Here is a 21917-nt window from a genome sequence, read left to right as displayed (position 1 = left end):
TCCAGAGTTGGACCTGTCACTAAACCTCCTTACCCTCGGACTCTTCTACATTTTTGTCTCTGAAGCTCTTTTAGCCTGGAACAACTCTGGGTCAGAGTTTTTGACTATGAGACAGCAATCACATCCCTCACTTGATGCCCTGTCTTATCTGCTGGAGGATTGGATTCTACAAGTTCTCTTTCCGAACTATTGGGCATTTTATGAAGAACTAAGGTCCTTCCCTTTGAGTCCTGAGAGTCTCTCACCTTCCAGGTCTCTGGTACATTCAAGAGGGTTCGCATACTTCCCACCTCCCAAGGATACCTGTTTCCATTCTTTCTGCTGCACCTCAGGATTTCAGTCTCACCCACCAATGCCTGATCATGCTCCCATTTTGCCCTCCCCATCTCCTCTCCCACTCAGGTCCCTCTCACACTCTGCCACCCATGATTGCTCTATTCTCTCTCCCACATGGAATTGAAGCTTTCTTACTTGCAGCTTGTCAACCTTCTTGAGTTCTGTGGACTGTTTCCCGCGTATTCTGTAATTTTTGGCTAATCAGTGAGCACATTCCATGCATATCCTTTGGGGTCTGGGTTACCTCACTCAGGATGATATTTCCTAGCTCTATCCATTTGCCTAAAAATTTTATGAAGTCATTGTTTTTAATAGCTGAGTAGTACTCCACTGTGTAAATGTACCACATTTTCTGTATTCATTTCTCTATTGAAGGACATCTGGGTTCTTTCTAGCTTCTGGCTATCATAAATAAGGCTGCTATGAACATGGTGGAGCATGTGTTCTTGTTATATGTTGGAGTATGTTTTGGGTATATGCCCAAGAGTGGTATAGCTGGATTCTCAGGTAGTACTATGTCAAATTTTCTGAGAAAATGCCAGGTTGATTTCCAGAATGGTTGTACCAGTTTGCAATCCCACCAACAAAAGAGGAATGGTTCTCTTTCTCCACATCCTCACCAGCATCTGCTGTCACTTGAGGTTTTTTTTTTTTTTTTTTTAATCTTAGCCATCCTCACTGGTGTAAGATGGAATATCAGGGTTGTTTTGATTTGTATTTACCTGATCAATTAGGGCTTTAAACGTTGCTTTAAGTGCTTCTCTGCCATTTGATATTTCTCTGTTTTGAATTCTGTTTAGTTCTATATCCCATTTTTGAATTGGGCTGTTTGGCTTTTTAAGACTGGCTTCTTGAGTTCTTTATATTTCTTGGATATTAACTCTCTATTACATATGGGGTTAGTGAAGATTTTCCCCAATGTGTGATTGCTGATTTGTCCTATTGACCTTTGCTGAACAGCAGATTTCTAGTTTTATCAGGTCTCATTTATCAACTCTTGATCTTAGAGCCTGAGCCATTGGAGTTCTGTTTAGGAAATTTCCTCCTGTGCCAGTGAGTTCAAGGCTCTCTCCCACTTTTGCTTCTATTGGACTCAGTATATCTGATTTTATGTTGAGGTCCTTGATACACAAGGACTTGAGCTTGTGCAAGATGACAAATATGCATCTATTTTCATTTTTCTACTTACCAACTGCCAGTTAGACCAGCACTGGTTATTAAAGACGCTTTCTTTTGTCCATTGTAGATTTTTGGCTTCTTCCTTTGTCAAAGATCAAGTGTGTGGTTTTATTTTTGGGTCTTCAATTTTATTACATTGATCACTCTGTCTGTCTCTGTACCAATACTATACATTTTTTATTACTATTGCTCTGTAATATAGCTTGAGTTCAGAGATGGTGATTCCTCCAGAATTTCTTTTATTGGTAAGAATAGTTTTCATTATCCTAGGTTTTTGTTTTTCCATGTGAAGTTGAGAATTGTTCTTTTCATGCCTATAAAGAATTGTGTTGGAATTTTGATGGGGATTGCACTGAATCTGTGGATTGCATTTGGTAGGACAGCCGTTTTTACTATGTTAATCCTACCAATCTCTGAGTATGGGAAATCTCCAATACTTTTAGCATAAAGGGGTGTTGTATTTTGTCAAATGCTTTTTCAACATCTAAAGACATGATCATGTGAGTTTTCCCCTCTGAGTTTGTTTATATAGTGGATTATGTTAATGGACTTTTCATACATTGAACCAAACTTGCATCACTAGGATGAAGCCTACTTGATTGTGGTGAATGATGGTTTTGATGTGTTCTTTAATTGGATTTAATAGAATTTTATTGAGTATTTTTGCATTGATATTCATAAGGGAAATTGGTCTGAAGTTCTCTTTCTTTGTTGGGTCTTATGTGGCTTAAGTAATTATGGCTTCATAGAATGAATTAGGTAGTGTTCCTTCTGTTTCTATTTTATGGAATAGTTTGAAAAGCATTGGTATTAGCTCTTCTTTGAAGGTCTGATAGAATTCTTCACTAAAGCTATCTATACCTGGGTTTTTTTTTTTTTTTTTTTTTTTTTTTTTTTTTTTTTTTTTTTTTTTTTTGGATTGGAAGGTTTTTAATGACTTCTATTTTCCTTAGTAGATAAAGGACTATTTAAATAGTTTACATGTTCTTGATTTAACTTGGGTACGTGATATCTGTCTAGAAAATTACCCATTTCATCTAAATTTTCCCATTTTGTTGATATAGGCTTTAGTAGTAGGATCTGATGAATTTTTTAATTTCCTCAGTTTCTGTGGTTATGTCTCCCTTTTTATTTCTGATTTTGTTAATTTGGATACTGTTTCTTTGCCCTTCAGTTAGTTTGGCTAGGGGCTTATCTACTGTGTTGATTTTCTCAAAGAACCAACCTTTTGTTTTGTTGATTCTTTGTATAGTTCTTTGTTTCTATTTTATTGACTTCTGCCCTGATTTTGACTGTTTGCTGAGTCCTGATATTGAGAGAGTTGGTTCCTGTTGTATTGTTTTTGCAGGTGGCTTCATGTGCTTGTGTTTCTCTCCTTTTGGCTTTGTTGTGAGATGCTTAATATCTTGTCTTTTCTTTGGTGTAGGTACCCTCCTTGTGTTGGAGTTTTTCTTTTAGAATCATCTGTAGGGATGGATTGATAGATTGATATTATTTATATTTGGTTTTGCCATGGAATATTTTGGTTTCTGCATCTCTGTTGATTGATAGTTTTGCTGGAAACAGTACTCTGGTCCAATCTACTTGGTTCCCTATGCTGTATTCTGTTGATGTGTGCATCTGTGATTCCTGACCTCTCTCCTAGGTTTTCTATGGTTGCCTCCATTTGTGTTTTCCTTGTTGTTTCTACTTCCATTGTTAGGTCTTTGACTTCATTGTTCAATCTCTTCACCTATTTGGTTGTGTTTTACTGGGTTTCTTTAAGAAATTTATTTGTTTCCTCTTTAAGGGCTTCTACCTGTTTACCTGTGTTTTCATGTATCTTTCAGTGAGTTATTTATAATCCTCTTTAAAGAACTCTATTATCTCCACGAGATAGGATTTTAGGTCAGCATAATGGTGTTCAGGTGTGTTGGGGTATCAAGTGCTTGCTGTGGTGGGAGAACTGGGTTCTGATGGTGCCAATATATTGGTTTCTGTTGTTTATGGTCTTGCACTTGCCTCTCACCATCTGGTTATTTCCGGGGTTAGCTGGTCTGGGTGTCTCTGTCTGGAGCCTGCCTTCTCTGTCCCTTGGTTGCTTGCAGGTCCCTGTTGGCCTGGCTGCATCAGATCTCCTGGGAGGCCTTCAGACTGTGTGATCTTCACAGACACAAACAAGCTGATGATCTTCTCCTCTGTTTTCTTTAAAGAAAGAAAAGTCTTCTATAGGACAACTTTAATGATACCATATAAACATATCTTCCAGCTCTGCTCTGCACACCCAAGGCCTGAAGGGCTTGAGCGTGTGCCTAGGGAAGACCTGGCACACTACACCAACAAGAGCTACAGCCTGCTTTGAAGGAAGCATCCTCTGGTATACCAGATGACTTTCATTATTGTCTACTTCCCAAAGTGAGCCCTTTGATATAATAAATCATCTTAAAGCAATTCAATACAGAACTTATCATCCAACATTCAATTTTTAAGCAAAATTGAGGCTGACCCCAACTGATTTCAGAAATGGAAAGTGTGGAAGGTATCTCTAGGACGGCTCTCCTGGGACTGGCTCTGTAGATCAGGCTGACTTCAGACTCACAGCCGACTCTGCCTGCTTCTGTCTCCCAAGTGCTGGAACTGAAGTTGTGAGCCACCCTCTCTGATCCATTCTCTATGCTAAAACAAAATGCTATGATTGTACGGATATGTTTTACTTGTCCTCAGTTTGCTCATATTACTGTGATGGCAATGCCCCCGGCTTCTACCAACTGGTTCGCTGCACAACTGATGCCCCAGTCCACACACTTCCTCTCAGAGGGGCCTTGTGTCCTGCTGGCTATACAGTAATTGCTGTTGCGTTCCACCAAGATAATTATCACCTTCTATCTAACGTGCTGGGCATTTCTTGCTTATCTTGGGCATTTTCTGTATGGGTCTGCCGTCATGCAGAAGCCTGGGAAATACCTGTGAGATGATTGACCTGCTGGCCATTTAACCTCAAATTTAGCCCCAGGGAGGTGATAGCACTGAGTCTAAGGAGAAAGAAATGTTGGGTCTGGAGGGGTGGCTTCATAGATAAGAGCAGGTGCTGGTCTTGCAGAGGACCTGATTTTGGTTCCCAGAACTCCCATTCGAAAGCTTACAACTTGCCTGTAACTCCCAGCTCCAGAGGTCCAACGTCTGGTTACTGTGAGCATTTACACTGTTGTGCTTATACACACATATACCTAATTACAAATAATATAGATAGATAGATAGATAGATAGATAGATAGATAGATAGATAGATAGATAGATAGATAGATAAAAGCAGGAAGTGTGGCCAACTTCCTCTTCCTCCCTAAAAGGGGCAGGACGTTTAGGATTCCCTGGCAAGGGCCTGAGAAAGGAGGAGGCAGGGAGGAGATCTGCCATGCTGGAAGACGGCGGAGGAAGGGAGATGCTGTCCCTGAGCAGGTGCGGGTCAGAGAGCTTAGCCGCCAAGTAGAAGACAGAGCGGCACCAACAGAGCTGTCTGACTGGGTGTGGGGCAGCAAAGATAGAATATAGATTTTAGCAGGTAATGACTTGGGGGCGGAGAGGATTAGCCACACGGAGGTCAGGACGTGGCCCAGCTACTGAATATTAAGATATGGAGTTGGGTAGCCGGGTGTGTGCCGCTGCTGCGGGGATCGATGTGAGTATTTAATTGGGCACCGATACATCCTGCTGTTCTAGTTTTCTGTGTGAGTGACCTACTGTGTTCAGTCGGGGCTGGTTACAGCAACACGATGAGAGGTTACTTACAGGAGTGTGGGCAGCTTCCCAGAGGCTGTACCTCGGAAGAAAACGCCCCCCCCCCCCACGGCCGCCACCATGGACCCAGGACAGACTGTTTATGGCTCAACCCATGCACGTCTTGTGCAGGTGTCCCCAGCCTCAGAGGTAGAGGGCAGTGGGCAGCATCCCACCCCTTCCTCTGCCAGCTGCATCCCTGCTGCTCACTCCCTGACCTGACGCTCCCAGAGCCACAGAGAGGGCTGTATCAAGTGACACTCCCAGAGTCACAGAGAGGGCTATGTCAACAGTCAGTCGCGCTCAGCATTTTGGTGCTCTGAGTTTTGACAGAAGACGTTGCCCACTGTGGGTGGAGCTTCTCTGACCAAAACTGACAGGATCACTGATCTATAAATATTTACAAGGAAAGTTTACAGGGGCATCTTCTCCATGAGGCAAGGGAACAGCTGTAGCTTCCCAACTAGGGCTTGTGAGCATCACACGCAATGGGCGTTTGGAGAGATTTACAGCTTCTTTTTGAATTCATATCTGGGTGGCAAGTTGAACTACTAGGTTTGGGGACCATGAGCAAACGAGATACCGGAAACATGGACGGCTGCACTCAGATCCTTTGGTCTTGGTTAACCTCCTTCGGCCGACACTTAGTTGATAACCAGTTGTTGGAACTAGACACACCACTTGTCACTTTTTCCGTGATTGGCAGCCACACCACGTCAGTAGTTTAATGGTGATTATGTCTTCATGTGGGTAGATGTAGGGAGTTCATAAAGTCTCCAGATTATCGGAGCAGCAACACTAAGAATCTAGGAAAATTAATTGAATGAGCTTTAAAAGGCAGATACTTAGTGTTGGTTATCAAAACGAAGTTCTCAATTCTGCCTCAAGGTGGCAGCAACGTTCTACTTTTAAAGCTATGGTGGCGTAGAAAGAAGGTTCAGTTTGGTTTACTTCAGGCTCCAGACCTGCTTTCTGCCTGAGTTCATCCTTCCCAGCTTACTATCCGCAGAAGGAGCTGGTGACCAGGGAACTCCGTTGACAGAACTATTTCTTCCTTAAGTAGATACTGGCCAGTCTCCTCTGCAAGCAGCCAAATCCACACCATGTCTTCAGAGGCACAGATCTCTAGCACATCCCTAGCCCCAGATTTTCCACTCATATAAGCATTTAAATGTTAACAGATTGTCTCTACAGAGATTTAAAAGAGGTTGTGGATTCTCCTTGAAATATGTGTAGCTAAAAAACGACATCATTGTGTTTTCTGATTTTGAAATGTGCTAAAGATCCGTGCCCGTGAAGACATGGTGTGGATTTGGCTGTTTGTGGAGACTGACCAATGGTTTTGTCTATTGTTTAATTCAGATAACAACATACGAGTCCCACTAAAGTGTTAGGCGCCTTCTGCCTCCTGGCCTCTGGAGGAGTTTATATAAGAAAAATCTGTGACTTAGAGGCTGACAGACTCTCTTCTGGAAATGACTTGGGTTTTGTGCTCTCAGGGAGTAGAAATTCTAACCAAGCAACATCATTCATAATATATAGGGTTTGGTTTTACAATTCTTCAGTTGAATTTTGGTAACTAAAAAATTCCCCCAAAGTTCTTATATCCCTTATTCTTAAATAAGTAATGCTTTTTAAATTTTGTTGTTGTTAAAAAGGAGTCTCATGTAGCCCAGGCTGTCCTGGAACTCTATGTAGACCACGCTGGCCTCGAACTCACAGAGACCCACCTGCCTCTGCCTCCTGAGTGCTGAGATTACAGGCTCGCGCCACCATTCCCAGTTAATAATTGTGTTTTAATATTAAACTATGTTTTAGTTTATTCTCTAAGTTGCATTCTGTGACTTTCAACTAGTGTTAGTCTGTTTCTGTTTCTTTTTTTAATCAAACTTTCAAAGTTTTTTTTTTTTAATTTTTGGAAAACAAGATTTTGAGTCTACAGCTTCCTTTTTTTAAATATAAAACTTACTTGATTTTTGATCTTTCTGTTTCTTTAATTTCTACCTTTGTCTTTATTCCCTTCCTGTGATTTTCTTTGTATTTTTTTATTGTACCACAGGTGGTGGCTCTTGTTTTATGAATTTAAATTGGGAAGCACTGGGTAATGCTGTCCTACAGGTTCTAATGTGCAGTTTCATAAAATCAGCAATCTCCACAGTTTCTTCTTAAAGAGTGACGTTGGCATTCATGTTCTTCCCTACAAACTTACCATGCCTTATGCTCTTCGGCTGAGTCTACCAAAAGTTGAATTTGCCAAGTGAGATTTTAAAGAAAACAGTACCTGATCCTGTTACAGTTGAAAGTTAGGAAAATGCAATTTGTAGGAAGGTGACTAAGTTTGCAAAAATCACAGGGCTGGTGAGACGGCTCAGTGTCATGCCATTGTTGCTAAGCTTGACAACCTAAGTTTGCTTCTCAGAATCAACATGGTGGAACAAGATTGTCTCCTGACCTCTGCAAGCCCTGGTATGCTCGTGCAACCACCCTCAATATAATATAATATATATATTTAAATAAATATATCAATAAATACATGTATATAAAAAAATCCAAAATTTGTCAGATGGGGGCTGCAGTTAAATGGTAGAGAACTTGTTTCTGTTTGTGCAGCAGAAGTCAACGTTGAAGTGTTGGAGGCTGACTGTCTCGGTTGCTGCCTTCGCTCTGGACAAGGGTCGAATCAGTTACTTCATCTGTTTTCCTCCTTCTTCCCGTCCGTGCTTCCATGACCTTGATATCTGTGATTCTTAGTCAAAGTCCCTATTGTTCAAACTGTTTTCAAATCAGCAGACACTACCTTCTGAGAACTCCCTCCACGTGACTTGGGAAAGGGAACTCTCTGAAAGTGGACGTCCTTGATGGTATCAAGAGCCTTCAACAATGAGTTTGCACTAAATGCTAACTGCCAACATTATGCTTTTGTGTTAGGCTTTGCTCTGCTTTGCATCATGAAGGAGCTGCAGCTCAGGGTCACTTCCTTCTCCAGTAGAAAGCAAACTGGTCCAGCCCAAATAAACGTTTGGTTTTGCAACATTGCTGTCTCTAAGGGTGTTTGGCTCTCAACTCAGACACTACAACAGAAGCCACTAATTACCTGTCAAAAATTCACTGTATTTCATGTTGTTGTACAATAAACATTAAATGTACATTAGGAACTAGTTTTCATTTTGTGTTAAGTATGGGAAGCCATGAGTTCCTTTCTCTTCTGCAATAACCCCAGGTTAAAGACACTTCCAATGGCAACTTAACGATTCCTTATAGATGTCACTCGATCCCCTGGAGTGTTCTGACCGTTTCGTGTCACACTTTTCCACGGCTCACTGTTGTAGTAATGTGACTAGAAACTCACAGGCTTCTAAGACAGAGAGAATGAACTGACTCACAGGCTGTTCCATGGCCTCTAGGGCTCACTGTGGCATGCATATGACATCAACCCAATATTACACAAAATTAGATATGATTAATTTTACCTATCTGCATAGGTACTTTGCGTGCATGTCTGTCTGTCTACTACTTTACAGATGGCTCTGATCTGTCTCATAGATTATGCAAGTCAAAGCCATGTCCTCTGGAAAAGCCTCCGTTCTCTTAACTGCTGAGCTGCCTCTTTAACTTTTATTTATTTATCTAATTTTAAAGGCTAGGATTTTTCTGTATTATTTCTTGCCTCATGTTTGTTAACTCTTGGAACAGTATTGGATTTTGAAATCTGTTGAACATGGAAATTGGTGGGGGTGCTTAGTGTGTGGTTCAACAGCTGTGCCACCATGAGGCGTGTTTTCTTGATATGTAAATGAGGAGAGAAACCACGACTGGCAAGGTGTGGGCTTACCAAGTGTTTTTATCTGGAGTGTCTTATGCTAACTCATGGGCAGATTTACAACGTCCTCATGTAGCCCATGGCCTTTCCACAGACTGACCGCCCCATGACTACTGTGTCACCTCCCCCCATGACCACTGTGTCACCTCCATGGCCTTTCCTGCAGACTGACCGCCCCATGACTACTGTGTCACCTCCCCCCATGATCACTGTGTCACCTCCATGGCCTTTCCTGCAGACTGACCGCCCTATGACCACTGTGTCACCTCCCCCCATGACCACTGTGTCACCTCCCATGGCCTTTCCTGCAGACTGACCACCCCCTGACCACGATGCCACCTCCACATTCCATCTTGCTACGTGATTCAAGTTATTTGTAGTTGACTCTGGTTTCTTGGCATGTTCAACACTTAGATGCCTGTCAATTGCTTTTATTAAGGAATTCGAGCGACATTTTTCACATTAGGAACTCACAGCTGAATTGTGTAAATCCTGTGCTGAACTCACAGAAATCACAGCATCAGGAAAAGAAACAAACGCACAGTGCAATGTCATAGTGATGTCATAGTGGTGTCATAGTGATGTCATAGTCACTGTCCTACTGCTGTGAAGAGACCCTGACCATGGCTACTCTTATAAAATAAAGCATTTAACTGGGGCTGGCTTACAGTTTCAGAGGTTTAGTTCATTATCAACCTGTGCACAGGCAAACATGCTAGAAGAAGTAGAGAGCTGCACCCCGACTCATAGGCAGAAAGACTCAAAGTCTACCCCAAGTGATATACTTCCTTCTCCAACAGGGCCACACCTCCTAATCCTTCTAATCCTATTAAAAAAAATCCCACTCCCTGGGGCTGGATCAGCGGTTAAGAGTGTTGGTTGCTCTTCTGAAGGTCCTGAGTTCAATTCCCAGCAACAGCATAATGGCTCACAGCCATCTGTAATGGAGTCTGATGCCCTCTTCTGGTACGCAGGTGTAAATGCAGATAGAGTACTCATATGTAAAATAAGAAAATGAATTTAAAAAGTACACTCCCAGTGACTAAGCATTCAAATATATGAGTCTACTGCGGCCACCTCCACCCTGCAACAGACAGAAGGCCGCTGGAGCTGTCAGTGATGTACTTAGGGTAGGGCCTTTGATGTCACCCTCTGCCATCAGTGTGTGTACACTTCAACAACAACAACACACACACACACACACACACACACACACACCCCATTCAGAAATTTTAAAGAACTGCCATTGCATGCTAGACAGGGCACAGGCTGTCTAGCCCCAGCACCCTTGGCAGATAAGCTTGGGCACAGTGACAGGGAGAGGCCACAGCTGCCTCAGGACAGTGAGCTCCAAACACTAGTCACTGGTTCTTACCAGCAAATCAAGACAGAGGGTTGCTATGTAGAATTGTGTTTCCAGCTATGGGAGCCTTCTCTGATCCAAGCTCTTGTCCCCAGTTGGTAAACAGACTCATCTAGGAGTTTTGAGGTTTCTCCGTTCTGTCCTGGTCCTCCAGGACACAGGGTTGTGGCACAGAACTCTCACCTCAGAGACAGGATTCGGTGCACGGTGCCCTTCCCCCCAACGCTGTCCCCACCCCACCCCATCCCCCACCCCACCCCATCCCCCACCCCACCCTACCTGTCCCACCTTTCTTCTGCTATGTGTAGCCTGGCTTTGTGGTCATTAGACACCTTTCTTGCTTTTGATCCTTTTAGAGAACTTGCCTAGCAAACAAAGCACTTTGCAATGACTCCATTAAAGCTAATTAAAGGTGGAGACTTTGGAACCCTCAGCTTAATCTTAGAAATCAGACTTTTAGAAGGATACCATTAGCTAAGGCAGAAGTTTCGATTTCTCTGGTGACAGTACATTTCCTAAAAATAAATAAAAATAATTACAGGCTTTGATAAAACTTTTCGGAGTGAAGCTTTGGAAGTGACAACAGCCAGGCATTAACTGTGATAATAGGCAGTGTGGCCACATATGGCAGCATTTACGAAGATGTATAAGCAAAGGGCCCAGACGGACTCATTACACATTCGCATTTCTGCCCTGTGCGTGCGGAGTCGCTGCCTTAGTTTTCGGAGCCAACGGCTCTTCTGGGGACAGATCATGTTGCAGATGGAAAACATTATCCGTTATTTTCTGTTCTTGTTGAAAATGTTTTGCAATCAGACCCATATACATTATGAAACCATAGCAAGGAAAATATTCATAATAAAATGAGCTATTGGTATGGAATGAGGGCGACATTAAAACAAAAATAAATAACTGCTGGATCTTGACCCAAGTAGCAATTTTAAATTTTAAACTGTTCCGAAATAGCTGACAGATTTCATCTGCCTTCTCGGGTACTTCCTAGACAGTTCTATATTCTTTTAGCCTCTAGCAAAAAGAGGCTCTCTCTTACCCTAAGGAATCACCCCTGAGTGAGGTTAATACACTTTCACTAGCACAAACATGTTAACTCACCAACAACGAATGTTCTGACCTGGTCAGTCTGATCACTGTAGCTGAGTCAGCGTTAAGAATTATTTCTTGTTTGAGAATTTCATATGTGCATGCAATGTACTTTAATCAAATTTAAATTTTAGACCCCTCCCTGTCCCCTCCACCTTCACCCATTCTTTTATTTTTTTCTTCCTGGTTTTCAAGACAGGGTTTCTCGGTGTAACCTTGGCTGTCCTTGAACTCACTCTATAGACCAGGCTGGCACTGAACTCAGGGAGATCTGCCTGCCTCTGCCTCCCTAGTGCTAGGATTAAAGTCCTGCACCACCAGCTTTTTTAAATTTAAAGCCACAGCACTTTGAACTGCCTGTATAAGAAAGGGCAACCTCTGAGAAGCTACATCCCTGAGGAAAGTCAATTCTCCATCCCCCACAGCCATCAACTGCAAAAGCTCCTCCGCGAGAGGTGGATTTTCTTGTGCAAGTGGGTTCTTTTTTTTTTTAAGATTTATTTATTTTATGTATATAAGTACACTGTAGCTATCTTCAGACACACTAGAAGAGGTCATAGGGTCTCGTTACAGATGGTTGTGAGCCGCCATGTGGTTGCTGGGAATTGAACTCAGGACCTGTGGAAGAGCAGTTGGTGCTCTTAACTGCTGAGCCATCTCTCCAGCCCTAGAGGCAAAATTTCTTAACCTACTCTCCCACTCCACTGGGATGTAGGCTGTCTCCTCTTCTGCAGGCTAAGACCTCCGATTTTGAAAGTTAAATTCAATATGAAAATACCCTTTATCCTAGTCACAATTTTAGTACTTAAAAATTGTGAGTTACAGTTGATATTTTTTAACATCAGGAAGTTGATAGGAGCTGGTTTATTTCAGGCTCTCAAAGGTTAGGTGTCTTTAATTTTTAAAAAATCATATTCTTTCTTTATTTACCTTTGTATGGATATGTATATATTCACACTACAGTGAATACGTAGTGACCAGAAGACTTTCAAGGAAATAGGTTCTCTCCTTCCACCACACGGGTTCCAGGGATTGAACTTAGGCTGTCGGATTTGGTTGCAAGCCCCTCTACCTGATGAGGCACCTCACAGGCCCTCAGTTATGTGCCCCAATGAACTATGGAAAGTTGAACAGTAGCAGCAACGGCAGCTTCTCTTTGGGCACAGAACTAACAATGGAGCAGGAATAAGATGGACATTTTACGTTCCCTGCTCTAGCAATGCAGAATACAAGTTTCCAAATGGAGAAAAACCACACACCATACAGTATGACAGCGCATAGTATTTTTTTTTTTTCTGTAATCTTATTTTTAAAATTCCCAAAGAAAGTTTCCAAGGTTTTTTCCTTGGTAAGGGCTGTCCTGGTTTTCTCATGGATCATAAACTTTCTGTTTAGGCCCTTTCTCTTCTGCAATTAGTTGAAAATGGTGTGATCTGCAAAGAATTATTCTGTCTCACTAAGTTGACATAGAGAGTTTCTAAATGCAGGGCAAAATCTCCAGACTGAAAGACAACTATGCTGGCCAAAGCCTCTGGTGATAAGGGCTGTGAGGAAGTGTGCTCACAGCCTGGTGCCTATCCTATCACCTTCAATTGTTATTCACGATATACAGCCAGAGCACCCAGAGCTCAGTGTCACCTGGAAGAAGCCTGGGCTGCCAGCCACAGAGGGAAGTTCGGGCTCTGCGTTGTGAAGGCTTTTTGGGTGTGTCCACCAACCACCAGCCATCAGAATCACCGGCTAGAGAAACAATGGGCACGGTTTTGGTAAGTCCTTTTGAGTAGGTGATGAAGAGATGCCTGCAGGAGGAAAATGAGGTCAGAACTTATCTGAGCTGCCTCCTAGGTAGACGGACTGTGCCGGTGAGGTCCTGGGTTGATTGGCTCTGGGAAAGGACTGGAAGAAAGACGTGGCATGACACCAGAAACACACGGGGGAGGAGCAGAAGTAAGAACTATAGATATATAGAACTATATAGATAGGTATCATATGCAAGAGCAGAAGTGGACTTGCGTAGGGATGCACTGCTGTCAATCAGGATAGAGGAGATGGAGGCCTAGGATGCTGGCAATGCTGGTAATGGGAAGAGGTTGCCTTGGAGACAGGTTGCTGGAGAAGGTAGAGCCAAAGACTTGGCTTTTGTGCCAAATGTTGGATGAGAGAGAAAGAAGGGTCAGGAGTGACTACCAAAGTCCAGCTTAATGACACATTTTCTGGTGACTGGTGGGACATCTGCTAAACTGACACCTGGCTTCCTCTGTCAGGACAGAGGTGGGTGCTGTTTGGGCGCATGCTTGTGTCTGGGGTGAGATTATGTTGGAACAATAAACAGGCACTGGGCTTCAGAGGACATGGTACTGAGGCTTTCATTTGGGAGTAAAGATGTCTTTTTTATTTCTCTGGCAGTACAAGTAAACATGTGACATGTTTCTTATAGAAGAAGAAACAATGAAAGAAGTAAAATTAAAAGTCCCAAGAATCAAGCAGTGTGTGGTTGCACACACCTGTAGTCTCAGCGTTGGGAAGGGAGAGGTAGGTCTCTGAATTTGAGGCCATCCTGGTCTACATAGAGAGTGCCTGAATAATCAGGACTTAATAGGAAGACCCTGCCTCTAATTAAATCATTAATTAACTACAATAAAAAGTCCCAAGAATCTGAATATATTTTAGTGAATTTATGTTCCAAGCACGGAACTCGGTACAGTTACACGGGCAAGCCAGTCACGAAAACACATGGATGCTGAGTTTTCCATGTCAGCAAGACTTTGCTCTGCATGTTCACTGGAAACATCCTATTGTAAGCTACTTTCATAACTCTGAAAAGATGAAGGAGGAAGAGGAAGAGGAACACAGGGAGTCGATCTGATAACTGAAAGCGAGGCAGAACAGGACGCCCTGGAATTGTTCCTGTGGACACTGAACCCAAGGCCATCAAAAGCTGCTTGTGTTAGCCCAGGAGGAAGTGCTCTTGGAAGGCCTACAGAGCAGAAGTTTCATGATTCCACTAAGTTCCTTAACTCATAGAGCCAGCACATGACAGGAGTCCACCAAGAGAAATCAGCAGAAAGAGATGCAGTGAGCCAGAAAAGGTTGCAGGGATGTCACTGACCCGCAGCTGCTAACGTGCGTCAATGGAGACACTTAAAATTATCAACAGCAACAAGAAGACTCCAGCAGTCACAATCAAAAGTGCTTGTAGTTGCTCTATGACCTTAAGGACATTTAGCTATAATTTAATTTTAGCTAAATTATCAATAAATGAAAATACACGTGGTCGGCACTAGGCAGATTGGCCCTGACTTTGTTTTTCCCACCAGATATGCCATTTAATTCTAAACACAGCTTTACAGTGTAGACATTACTATCAGCCCCATTTTACAGATGAATAAACGGGCCTCTGAGATGAATCAATTGTTCCTACGTATCCTGCCGGAGTTTCAAACAAGTGAAGTGCATACACCTCATCTTCAGCAGCGTTAGGGAAGACTGGCAGTGTTAGTATGTATGGGTTCCTGGCCAGTTTCGCAAAGAGCCAAGAAGCAAAACCATGTAGATCCAGAAGGACTTAACCAGAACTTACCCCACAAAATCTGATCTGTGAGACAGAGGAGGTAACAGCTCATAAAACTGGCTTCCCTGTCTACCTTTATTGCGAAATTGACTTGAGTAGGGATGGAACAGCCTAGATTTGAAAGGAGTCTCTAGAAGCAAACAGATCACACCACTTGGTGTGTGTGGTGCAAGTATATCACCGTCTCTGTTTTAGCATTTTTATGTTCTGTGAAGTTTCATAATAGCAATATAGCTGCTTCTCAGGTTGTAAGCTTCTCCGGTAGGAACAGACTGTCTTGTTTGAAAGCATTTTTAGCTGAACAACATCCACCAGCTCTGGCACATGTTCACAAACAACCTTGTTCTTTCTCAAACCATTCTGTTCAAAAGACATTTATTTTTTCTTACGCCTTGCCAAGGCTCAGGTCTTCTGAACCCCGCTGCCCCCCACAACTGCTCTCCAGACAAATTCTTTTTGTCACCTCTCCTGGTTAATCTTGGATCTCTGCACCTGAGCAGGGACAGACACCCCAGAGGCCGTAATGCATTTAGGCAGAACTTTCCCTTTGGACTGCCAGACCCAGACAGGACCAGGTGTCTAGTGATTGAAGCTGAAATGAACTTTGGCTCTCTTCAAGCTTTTGGTTTGGATATGCAGGAAAACTTCTTTGTAATATGTGCCAGGGAAATACAATTTTATAAAATAATCATATGCAGGGAACTGTGTAAGAGTCGGGCTACTCTGTGGCTCCTTCACTGGGACACCTCCAGTGCAGTATTACAAGGGGAAATGCGTGTTTACTGAGCCTGGAATGTAAGCACACACTTTCAAGGCCTTGGAAACTATGGTTCCCAAGGAGCAGATGCACTTGGAGTTACTGCTCCAGCCATTGTGACTGCCTCCCGGGCCATAAAAACATGGAAAGTACTCAGTGTGGGCAGCTAGCCTCGGGTACTCAGTGTGGGCAGCTAGCCTCGGGTATTTGATGCAGCAGAAACAAAAGGCAAGAAAGAGAGGAGTAGCTCCCTAAATCTGTCCTTTAATCTCCATATGTATACAAGGGCACTACATTCACACACCACACACACACATACACAGTATAATATAATAATGCTTTTAAAGTCTATAAAAGATGGCTCTTTGAATTCTAAAATTAAACACTATTTGTAGAACTCAATACAAGACTAGTTATAACCCAGTTCACATTTTTTCTTTTTAATGTTTATGACCATTTTTTGTCTACAAAATGAAGTGATTAATTTGAAAAACTATTTGACCAACTGTAACAAGCTGTAAAAAAATATCACATGTTCCTATTTTTATTTCTTTGATCATTCTTATCATTATTATCATGTACATAAAAACTTACTGAACTAAACTGAAGTATATTGCAATGAGTAATTAATATTAACATTAGCAAGAGAGTTCAACATCCTGGGAGAATCTAGATTATGAGTATATGGATAGACATTGCCTCCAAAGTCTTTGGATTTTCAAGACTGAATGAAAATGTAAGTAATAAGACATTAGACAAAAATGTAATGTGAGAGTAGGCGTGCCTGATAAGACCTCTTCAACTGAACCTCATTAAACTACCAGAGAAGACACACAGACAAAACTCAGGAACAATAAGAGAAACCAAAGGTCTAGGGAACTTCACGATTAAACAGTGAAGGCCTATATATACTCTGAATTCTAAACATGAGTAGTAGCAATCACCTCTGTAAAGGGGGCCCAGGCTCACCTCCACTGCCCATGAAGAAAGGTCCCTCTCTTGGGCATAGCAGAAGGAGGTAGCCACCACCAAAGGTTGTGCATACTTCACAGAGATCACATGAGGCCCACTGAGTCAGGTTATACCCAAAGAGTTAAAAGAACTTGGTCTGACCCAGAAAAGAAGTAGAGAGTCTGAAAAACAGAGGAACAAGCCAATGTCTTATAAAACATAATCTGTCTTGCACCAACTATCCCAGACAATAGGAGTGAGAATAATACAGTGTATGCCTGCAGTCAGTATAATGTCCTGTGGAGTATGTAAGGCCCCCACAGACTTGTGTTTAAAATCTTGAGCCATTGGGAGTGGCATTATTAGGAAGTGTGGCCTTGTTGGAGTAGGTGTGGCCTTGTTGGAGTAGATGTGACCTTGTTGGAGTAGGTAAATGTGTCACTGGGGGGGGGGGTCAGTATTTGAGATCTCCTATGCTCAAGCTACACCCAGAGTGGCACACAGTCTCCTTCTGCCTGAGAACCAAGATGTAGAGCTCTCAGTTCCTTCTCCAGCACCTTGTCTGCCTATAGGATGCCATGATTTCTACCATGATGATGACGAACTGAACCTCTGAAACTATAAGCTAGCTTCAATTAAGTGTTTGCCTTTGTAAGAGCTGCCCTGGTCACAGTGTCTCTTTAAAACAAAACCCTAACTTAAACCTTTTATACAGAAACGTAACAAGGTAGAAAAATCAGGAAGGAAAAAAATCACTAGCAAACCAAATTAATGATAACCTGTCACTTCTGAGGGCTGGGGTAAAAGACACAACTGGAACATGGACAAATCAATGGAAAACCCATTGACAAAGGAACTAAGTTACACTGTAATTACAACTCTGGAAGGGTTCAGAAGTCAGAATTCATCAATTTTGCTATCGTTTACAACTGAAAACTTGGCAATTGCGGAATGCAAGAAAAAATATTTGCAGCTTTCCATCAACACCTTCCAAAAGCTTCCTGTGCACTGGCCATCACTGCAGATCTCTCTTGGGCCTTGGGAGAAAATCATATGTGTAGCATGTTCTTCCACAACATACTAGTGGTCCCAGGCAGAGCAACACAAGAAAGACGTCAGATGCGGGACTGTAAAGACATGGGTGAAACTGCTGGGATTTGGGTGTGGCCTGGCAGATTTTGGAGGTGAAGTGATATCCAGAGGAAACAGCAGAGTTAAGAGAGTTCAGCAAGATAACCACTGACAACGAATGCACGAAGTTCATTTGTGTTTCTGAAAATCAGAAAATGTGATCTACAACAGCACTGAAGTTCATTATCTATGAATAGTTCCTACTAAAGGCATATGGGATCTTTATGGGGAAAATTACGAAGGACTGAGGAAAAGAAAACTCAAACAAAAAACGGCAACAAATTACCACTGTTCAAAAGCCTCAATAATGCAAAGGTTAATTTTCTCAGAAACTAGTTTATGGATTCCAAACAATCTCATGACACGTGTTCAGTGAAATCCAAGAACAAATCTAACAGATGTACTTGTGAGCCATAAAGTTTTGCTTCCAACGTGTGCACAAAGACAAACTCTACATTTACCATTTGTATGCAAAAGAAAGGGCATGGTTAGCCAAGGTATTCTGAAATAACTCTGGGGTGGTGCACTCCGGAGTGGATTGAAGGTGCTTCCCAAAGCTGGGGGTGATGGTGGCAGGTATTGGCAGGGCAAGTGGGTTAAGGCAGACATCTTACTAGTGATACTCTCTACATACGAATCTTCTTGTACAGCACAAGGGGCAGGCTCTTCAGGCAGAGTGTGGGAACCACTGGATGCCCAGAGCGTGTAAGTCAAGTGAAACTGAGCCTCTAGTTCCACCTCATGCACAGAAATGAAATCCAGTCAGATATGGGTATGAAGAGGCATATCAACATAATTGCATTTGTCCGATAATAGATGTGACCTCCTTTTTTAATGAAGAGTTTATTGTATCTTAAAATCTCCAAAATCTCATGACAGAAAGTGTACAAAAATTCAACCGAATTTCAATTGAGTTTCATTTAAAACAATGAAAGCAGTGACAATATATGCTAAGTATGGGGTGGGTGTTTTCCAGCTACAGAATTAACAGGGAAATAGTATTCAAAACGTTTAGAATTTCGGAGTAAAACAGCATCAATGTTAAAAGCCGGCCAGAGAGAGCCGGGCGTGGTGGCACATGCCTCTGTGACTTTTAAGCTAGCCTAGTCTACACATCAAGTTCCAGGACAGCCAGGCCTCATAGTGAGTGCCCATCTCTGACACTGACTAAAGCTGGCTGCCACAATGACTACCCGGGTCATTCAAGCCCTGCCAGACCAGGAGCTGGCAAGGACTCGGAGCTGCTGGAGCCAGCATGTACACGGGATGAGGTGGAAACCGGTGTGATCACTTGACTTTCGGAGCTGTCTAAACTTTATGGTAATATTCAAGATAAGCTTGGCCCATGACTCACAAGTTTCACTTATTTTTTTTCTTCTTTTTGCATAGAGCATCTGAAGTTCTCCCACTACACACACACACACACACACACACACACACACACACACACACACACACATCTCCATCACAGTTTTCCCCTCCCTGTTCTCCTCTGGTCCCTTCCCCCTCCCTATTACTTATCCCAACCACTCCTCCTCCATTTCTCTTCATGAAAGTGCAGGCCTCCCATAGAGAAGGCCAAGCTACACAACTGTTTCATTCTTGGGGACATTCTAGACACACACACTGGAACCCTCTTAGCAAATCTGATGATAAGATTGACCAAAACCCAAAACAAAATGACCAGAAAATATGCAGGAGGAGGAGGAGAAGGGGGGAGGAGGGAAAAAAGAGGAGGAGGAAGAGAAGAAAGAGGAAGAGGAGGAGAAAGAGGAGGAGAAGATAGAAGGAGAAGGAGGAAGAGGAGGAGGAGGTTGTGTTTCACATGGGAATAAAGAAAAATCACCTGCGATGTAGATGTATCTTATGGAAAAATTAAGAAAACAGTGTAGATAGTAAAACTATAAAAGCCAGAAATCGTTATCATAGAAGTTGGAACTGCAGAGACCTCTAGTAGAGAGGTGGGGTGGGTTAGGAGAACTGCTCAGGAGACATGCTATAGAGAAGCAAGTTTCTACCTTCATGATACATGGGTGTACATTTTAGCTATTGACTAAGCATGCATGTGCATTTTATGCATGTATAATATTTGCAATTAAATGTATATTTGTGTGACTGTAAGAGACAAAGACTGAGAGAGAGAGAGAGAGAGAGAGAGAGAGAGAGAGAGAGAGAGAGAGACTGATTGACTGTTGGCAAGGATTTGCTCATATAAACAGGTTAAAGATGAGAAAGTATGCACAATTATAAGAAGAGAAGCCTTTACTACATAGTTCAATCCTAGATGAGATTTGCAATGACACAGCACAACTGAGCTGTGGAATCTTCATCCAGTAACCGACTTGTTTAGTCGCATTCTTGCTCATCCCTCCTGGGTCTGTAATGACTTCTGAGACAACCTCCTTGTTTTCTCTGAGAAGTGGAAGATTTCAGGACAAACTATTTCTGGAAATCTCTTCTAGCTGAATCTTCCAGTATTAGAGAAGAGGATGGCTCTTATCGAGTCCCCTGACATTCTTCTGTCTTTGAGGTCAAGAACTTCTGAAGTACAATAGTGAGAGGGAATGCTAGTCTAACTTCGGGTTATGTTTGTAAATGTTAGAGATGTGTGTTTGCTCTACACCGCTGCAGGCATACTATCTTAGCTTTGTCCTGCATAGTTATAAGACAAGCTGTAATTTTACAGCTATATATATAATATGACTGTAAATAGTATTGAGTTATTTGAGGAATCTTTAAGCTCCTCCAAAGGCAAGCAAAAATAAAACTTAAGATTACTGCTGAGCACACACAGAGGGGAGGGACATGGAGACAGACAGACACACACACACACACACATACAGACTGACTATACTAGAACTATTTCCTTTAATAGGAACAAGCACACCTCTATAATCCCAGTCAAACAAAAAGGTCTATGTGTTCTAGAAGCACAGTTACAGTGAATATTCAGGTAAAAGGAAGTGAACTTGAGTCTTTCTGGGAAAATGTGTCACTGAGTGTGTACATGGAGTGAATACATGTGTTCTGGTCCTGGTGTGGCTAATTTGGAATAAACTACCTCCAGGTCTGTAGTCATCCTTAAGCAGATTCGATCCCAGCAGTTTGGTTGAGATCCGACTAACAGGTGAGGGTAGGCATAAAGAGAAAGGCCAGGTGGGAGGGGTGAATTATGTAACAAAGCAATGTGTTAGGAAACGAATGGTTCCATAAAGGCATTTTAAACTTTTGCTAAGGGCCTTTTTTTTTTTTTTTTTTTTTTTTTTTTTTTTTTTTTTACAATTTCACAAATACATAATGTGCATTCTGATTGCTATGAACTCCTCTAAGATCAACACTCACTAATCTCGATACTCCCTCTTATGTGAACACCCTAGTTAAGCTCCCCTGCCTCATTCATCTCCGACCTCTTCCTCTTCACTACAAGTCTCTTTCTTGCATTCAGGACAATTTTCTTGTTGTTTTGAGGCCCATTGAGTTAAACCAGGGTCACCCGTGTGACCACGGGCTTGGTGCTGTCCACAGGAGCCTGACTGTTTCCTCGGTGGGAAAAACAATGACTGCCACAGAATCTACCAGGAGCCTGTAGTTGAGCGGGACGCAAATGATTTTTGCTTTGGAAAATTGCAGGAGGCTCGGAGGCTGTGCTCTGGTGAGGGATGCTGGCCTTCTTGGTGGTGTCAGTAGTCACAGTTCTTTTTATGTTCCTGAAACTAAGGCACATGAATCAAGCTCAGAGCAGAGGATGGAGGGCAGTGTGCGTGTCCTTGATTTCTCTGTACTACAGCACAGAGAACTCTTAAAAGTTGGAAGTACTTTTGTTGTAGTTGTTGTTGTGCAGTATAGAAAGGGACTCTTACACTTTACACATCTGGGGTAGGGTTCTTTTTCATCTATTAACTAAGGGGTAGCAATACATATTTTGCCTGTGGGTTGTTGGAAAGATCAAATAAGTA

This window comes from Micromys minutus, assembly GCF_963924665.1.
Source record: "Micromys minutus genome assembly, chromosome: 5".
Classification (NCBI taxonomy): domain Eukaryota; kingdom Metazoa; phylum Chordata; class Mammalia; order Rodentia; family Muridae; genus Micromys; species Micromys minutus.
Note: the sequence above shows the minus strand (reverse complement) of the source record.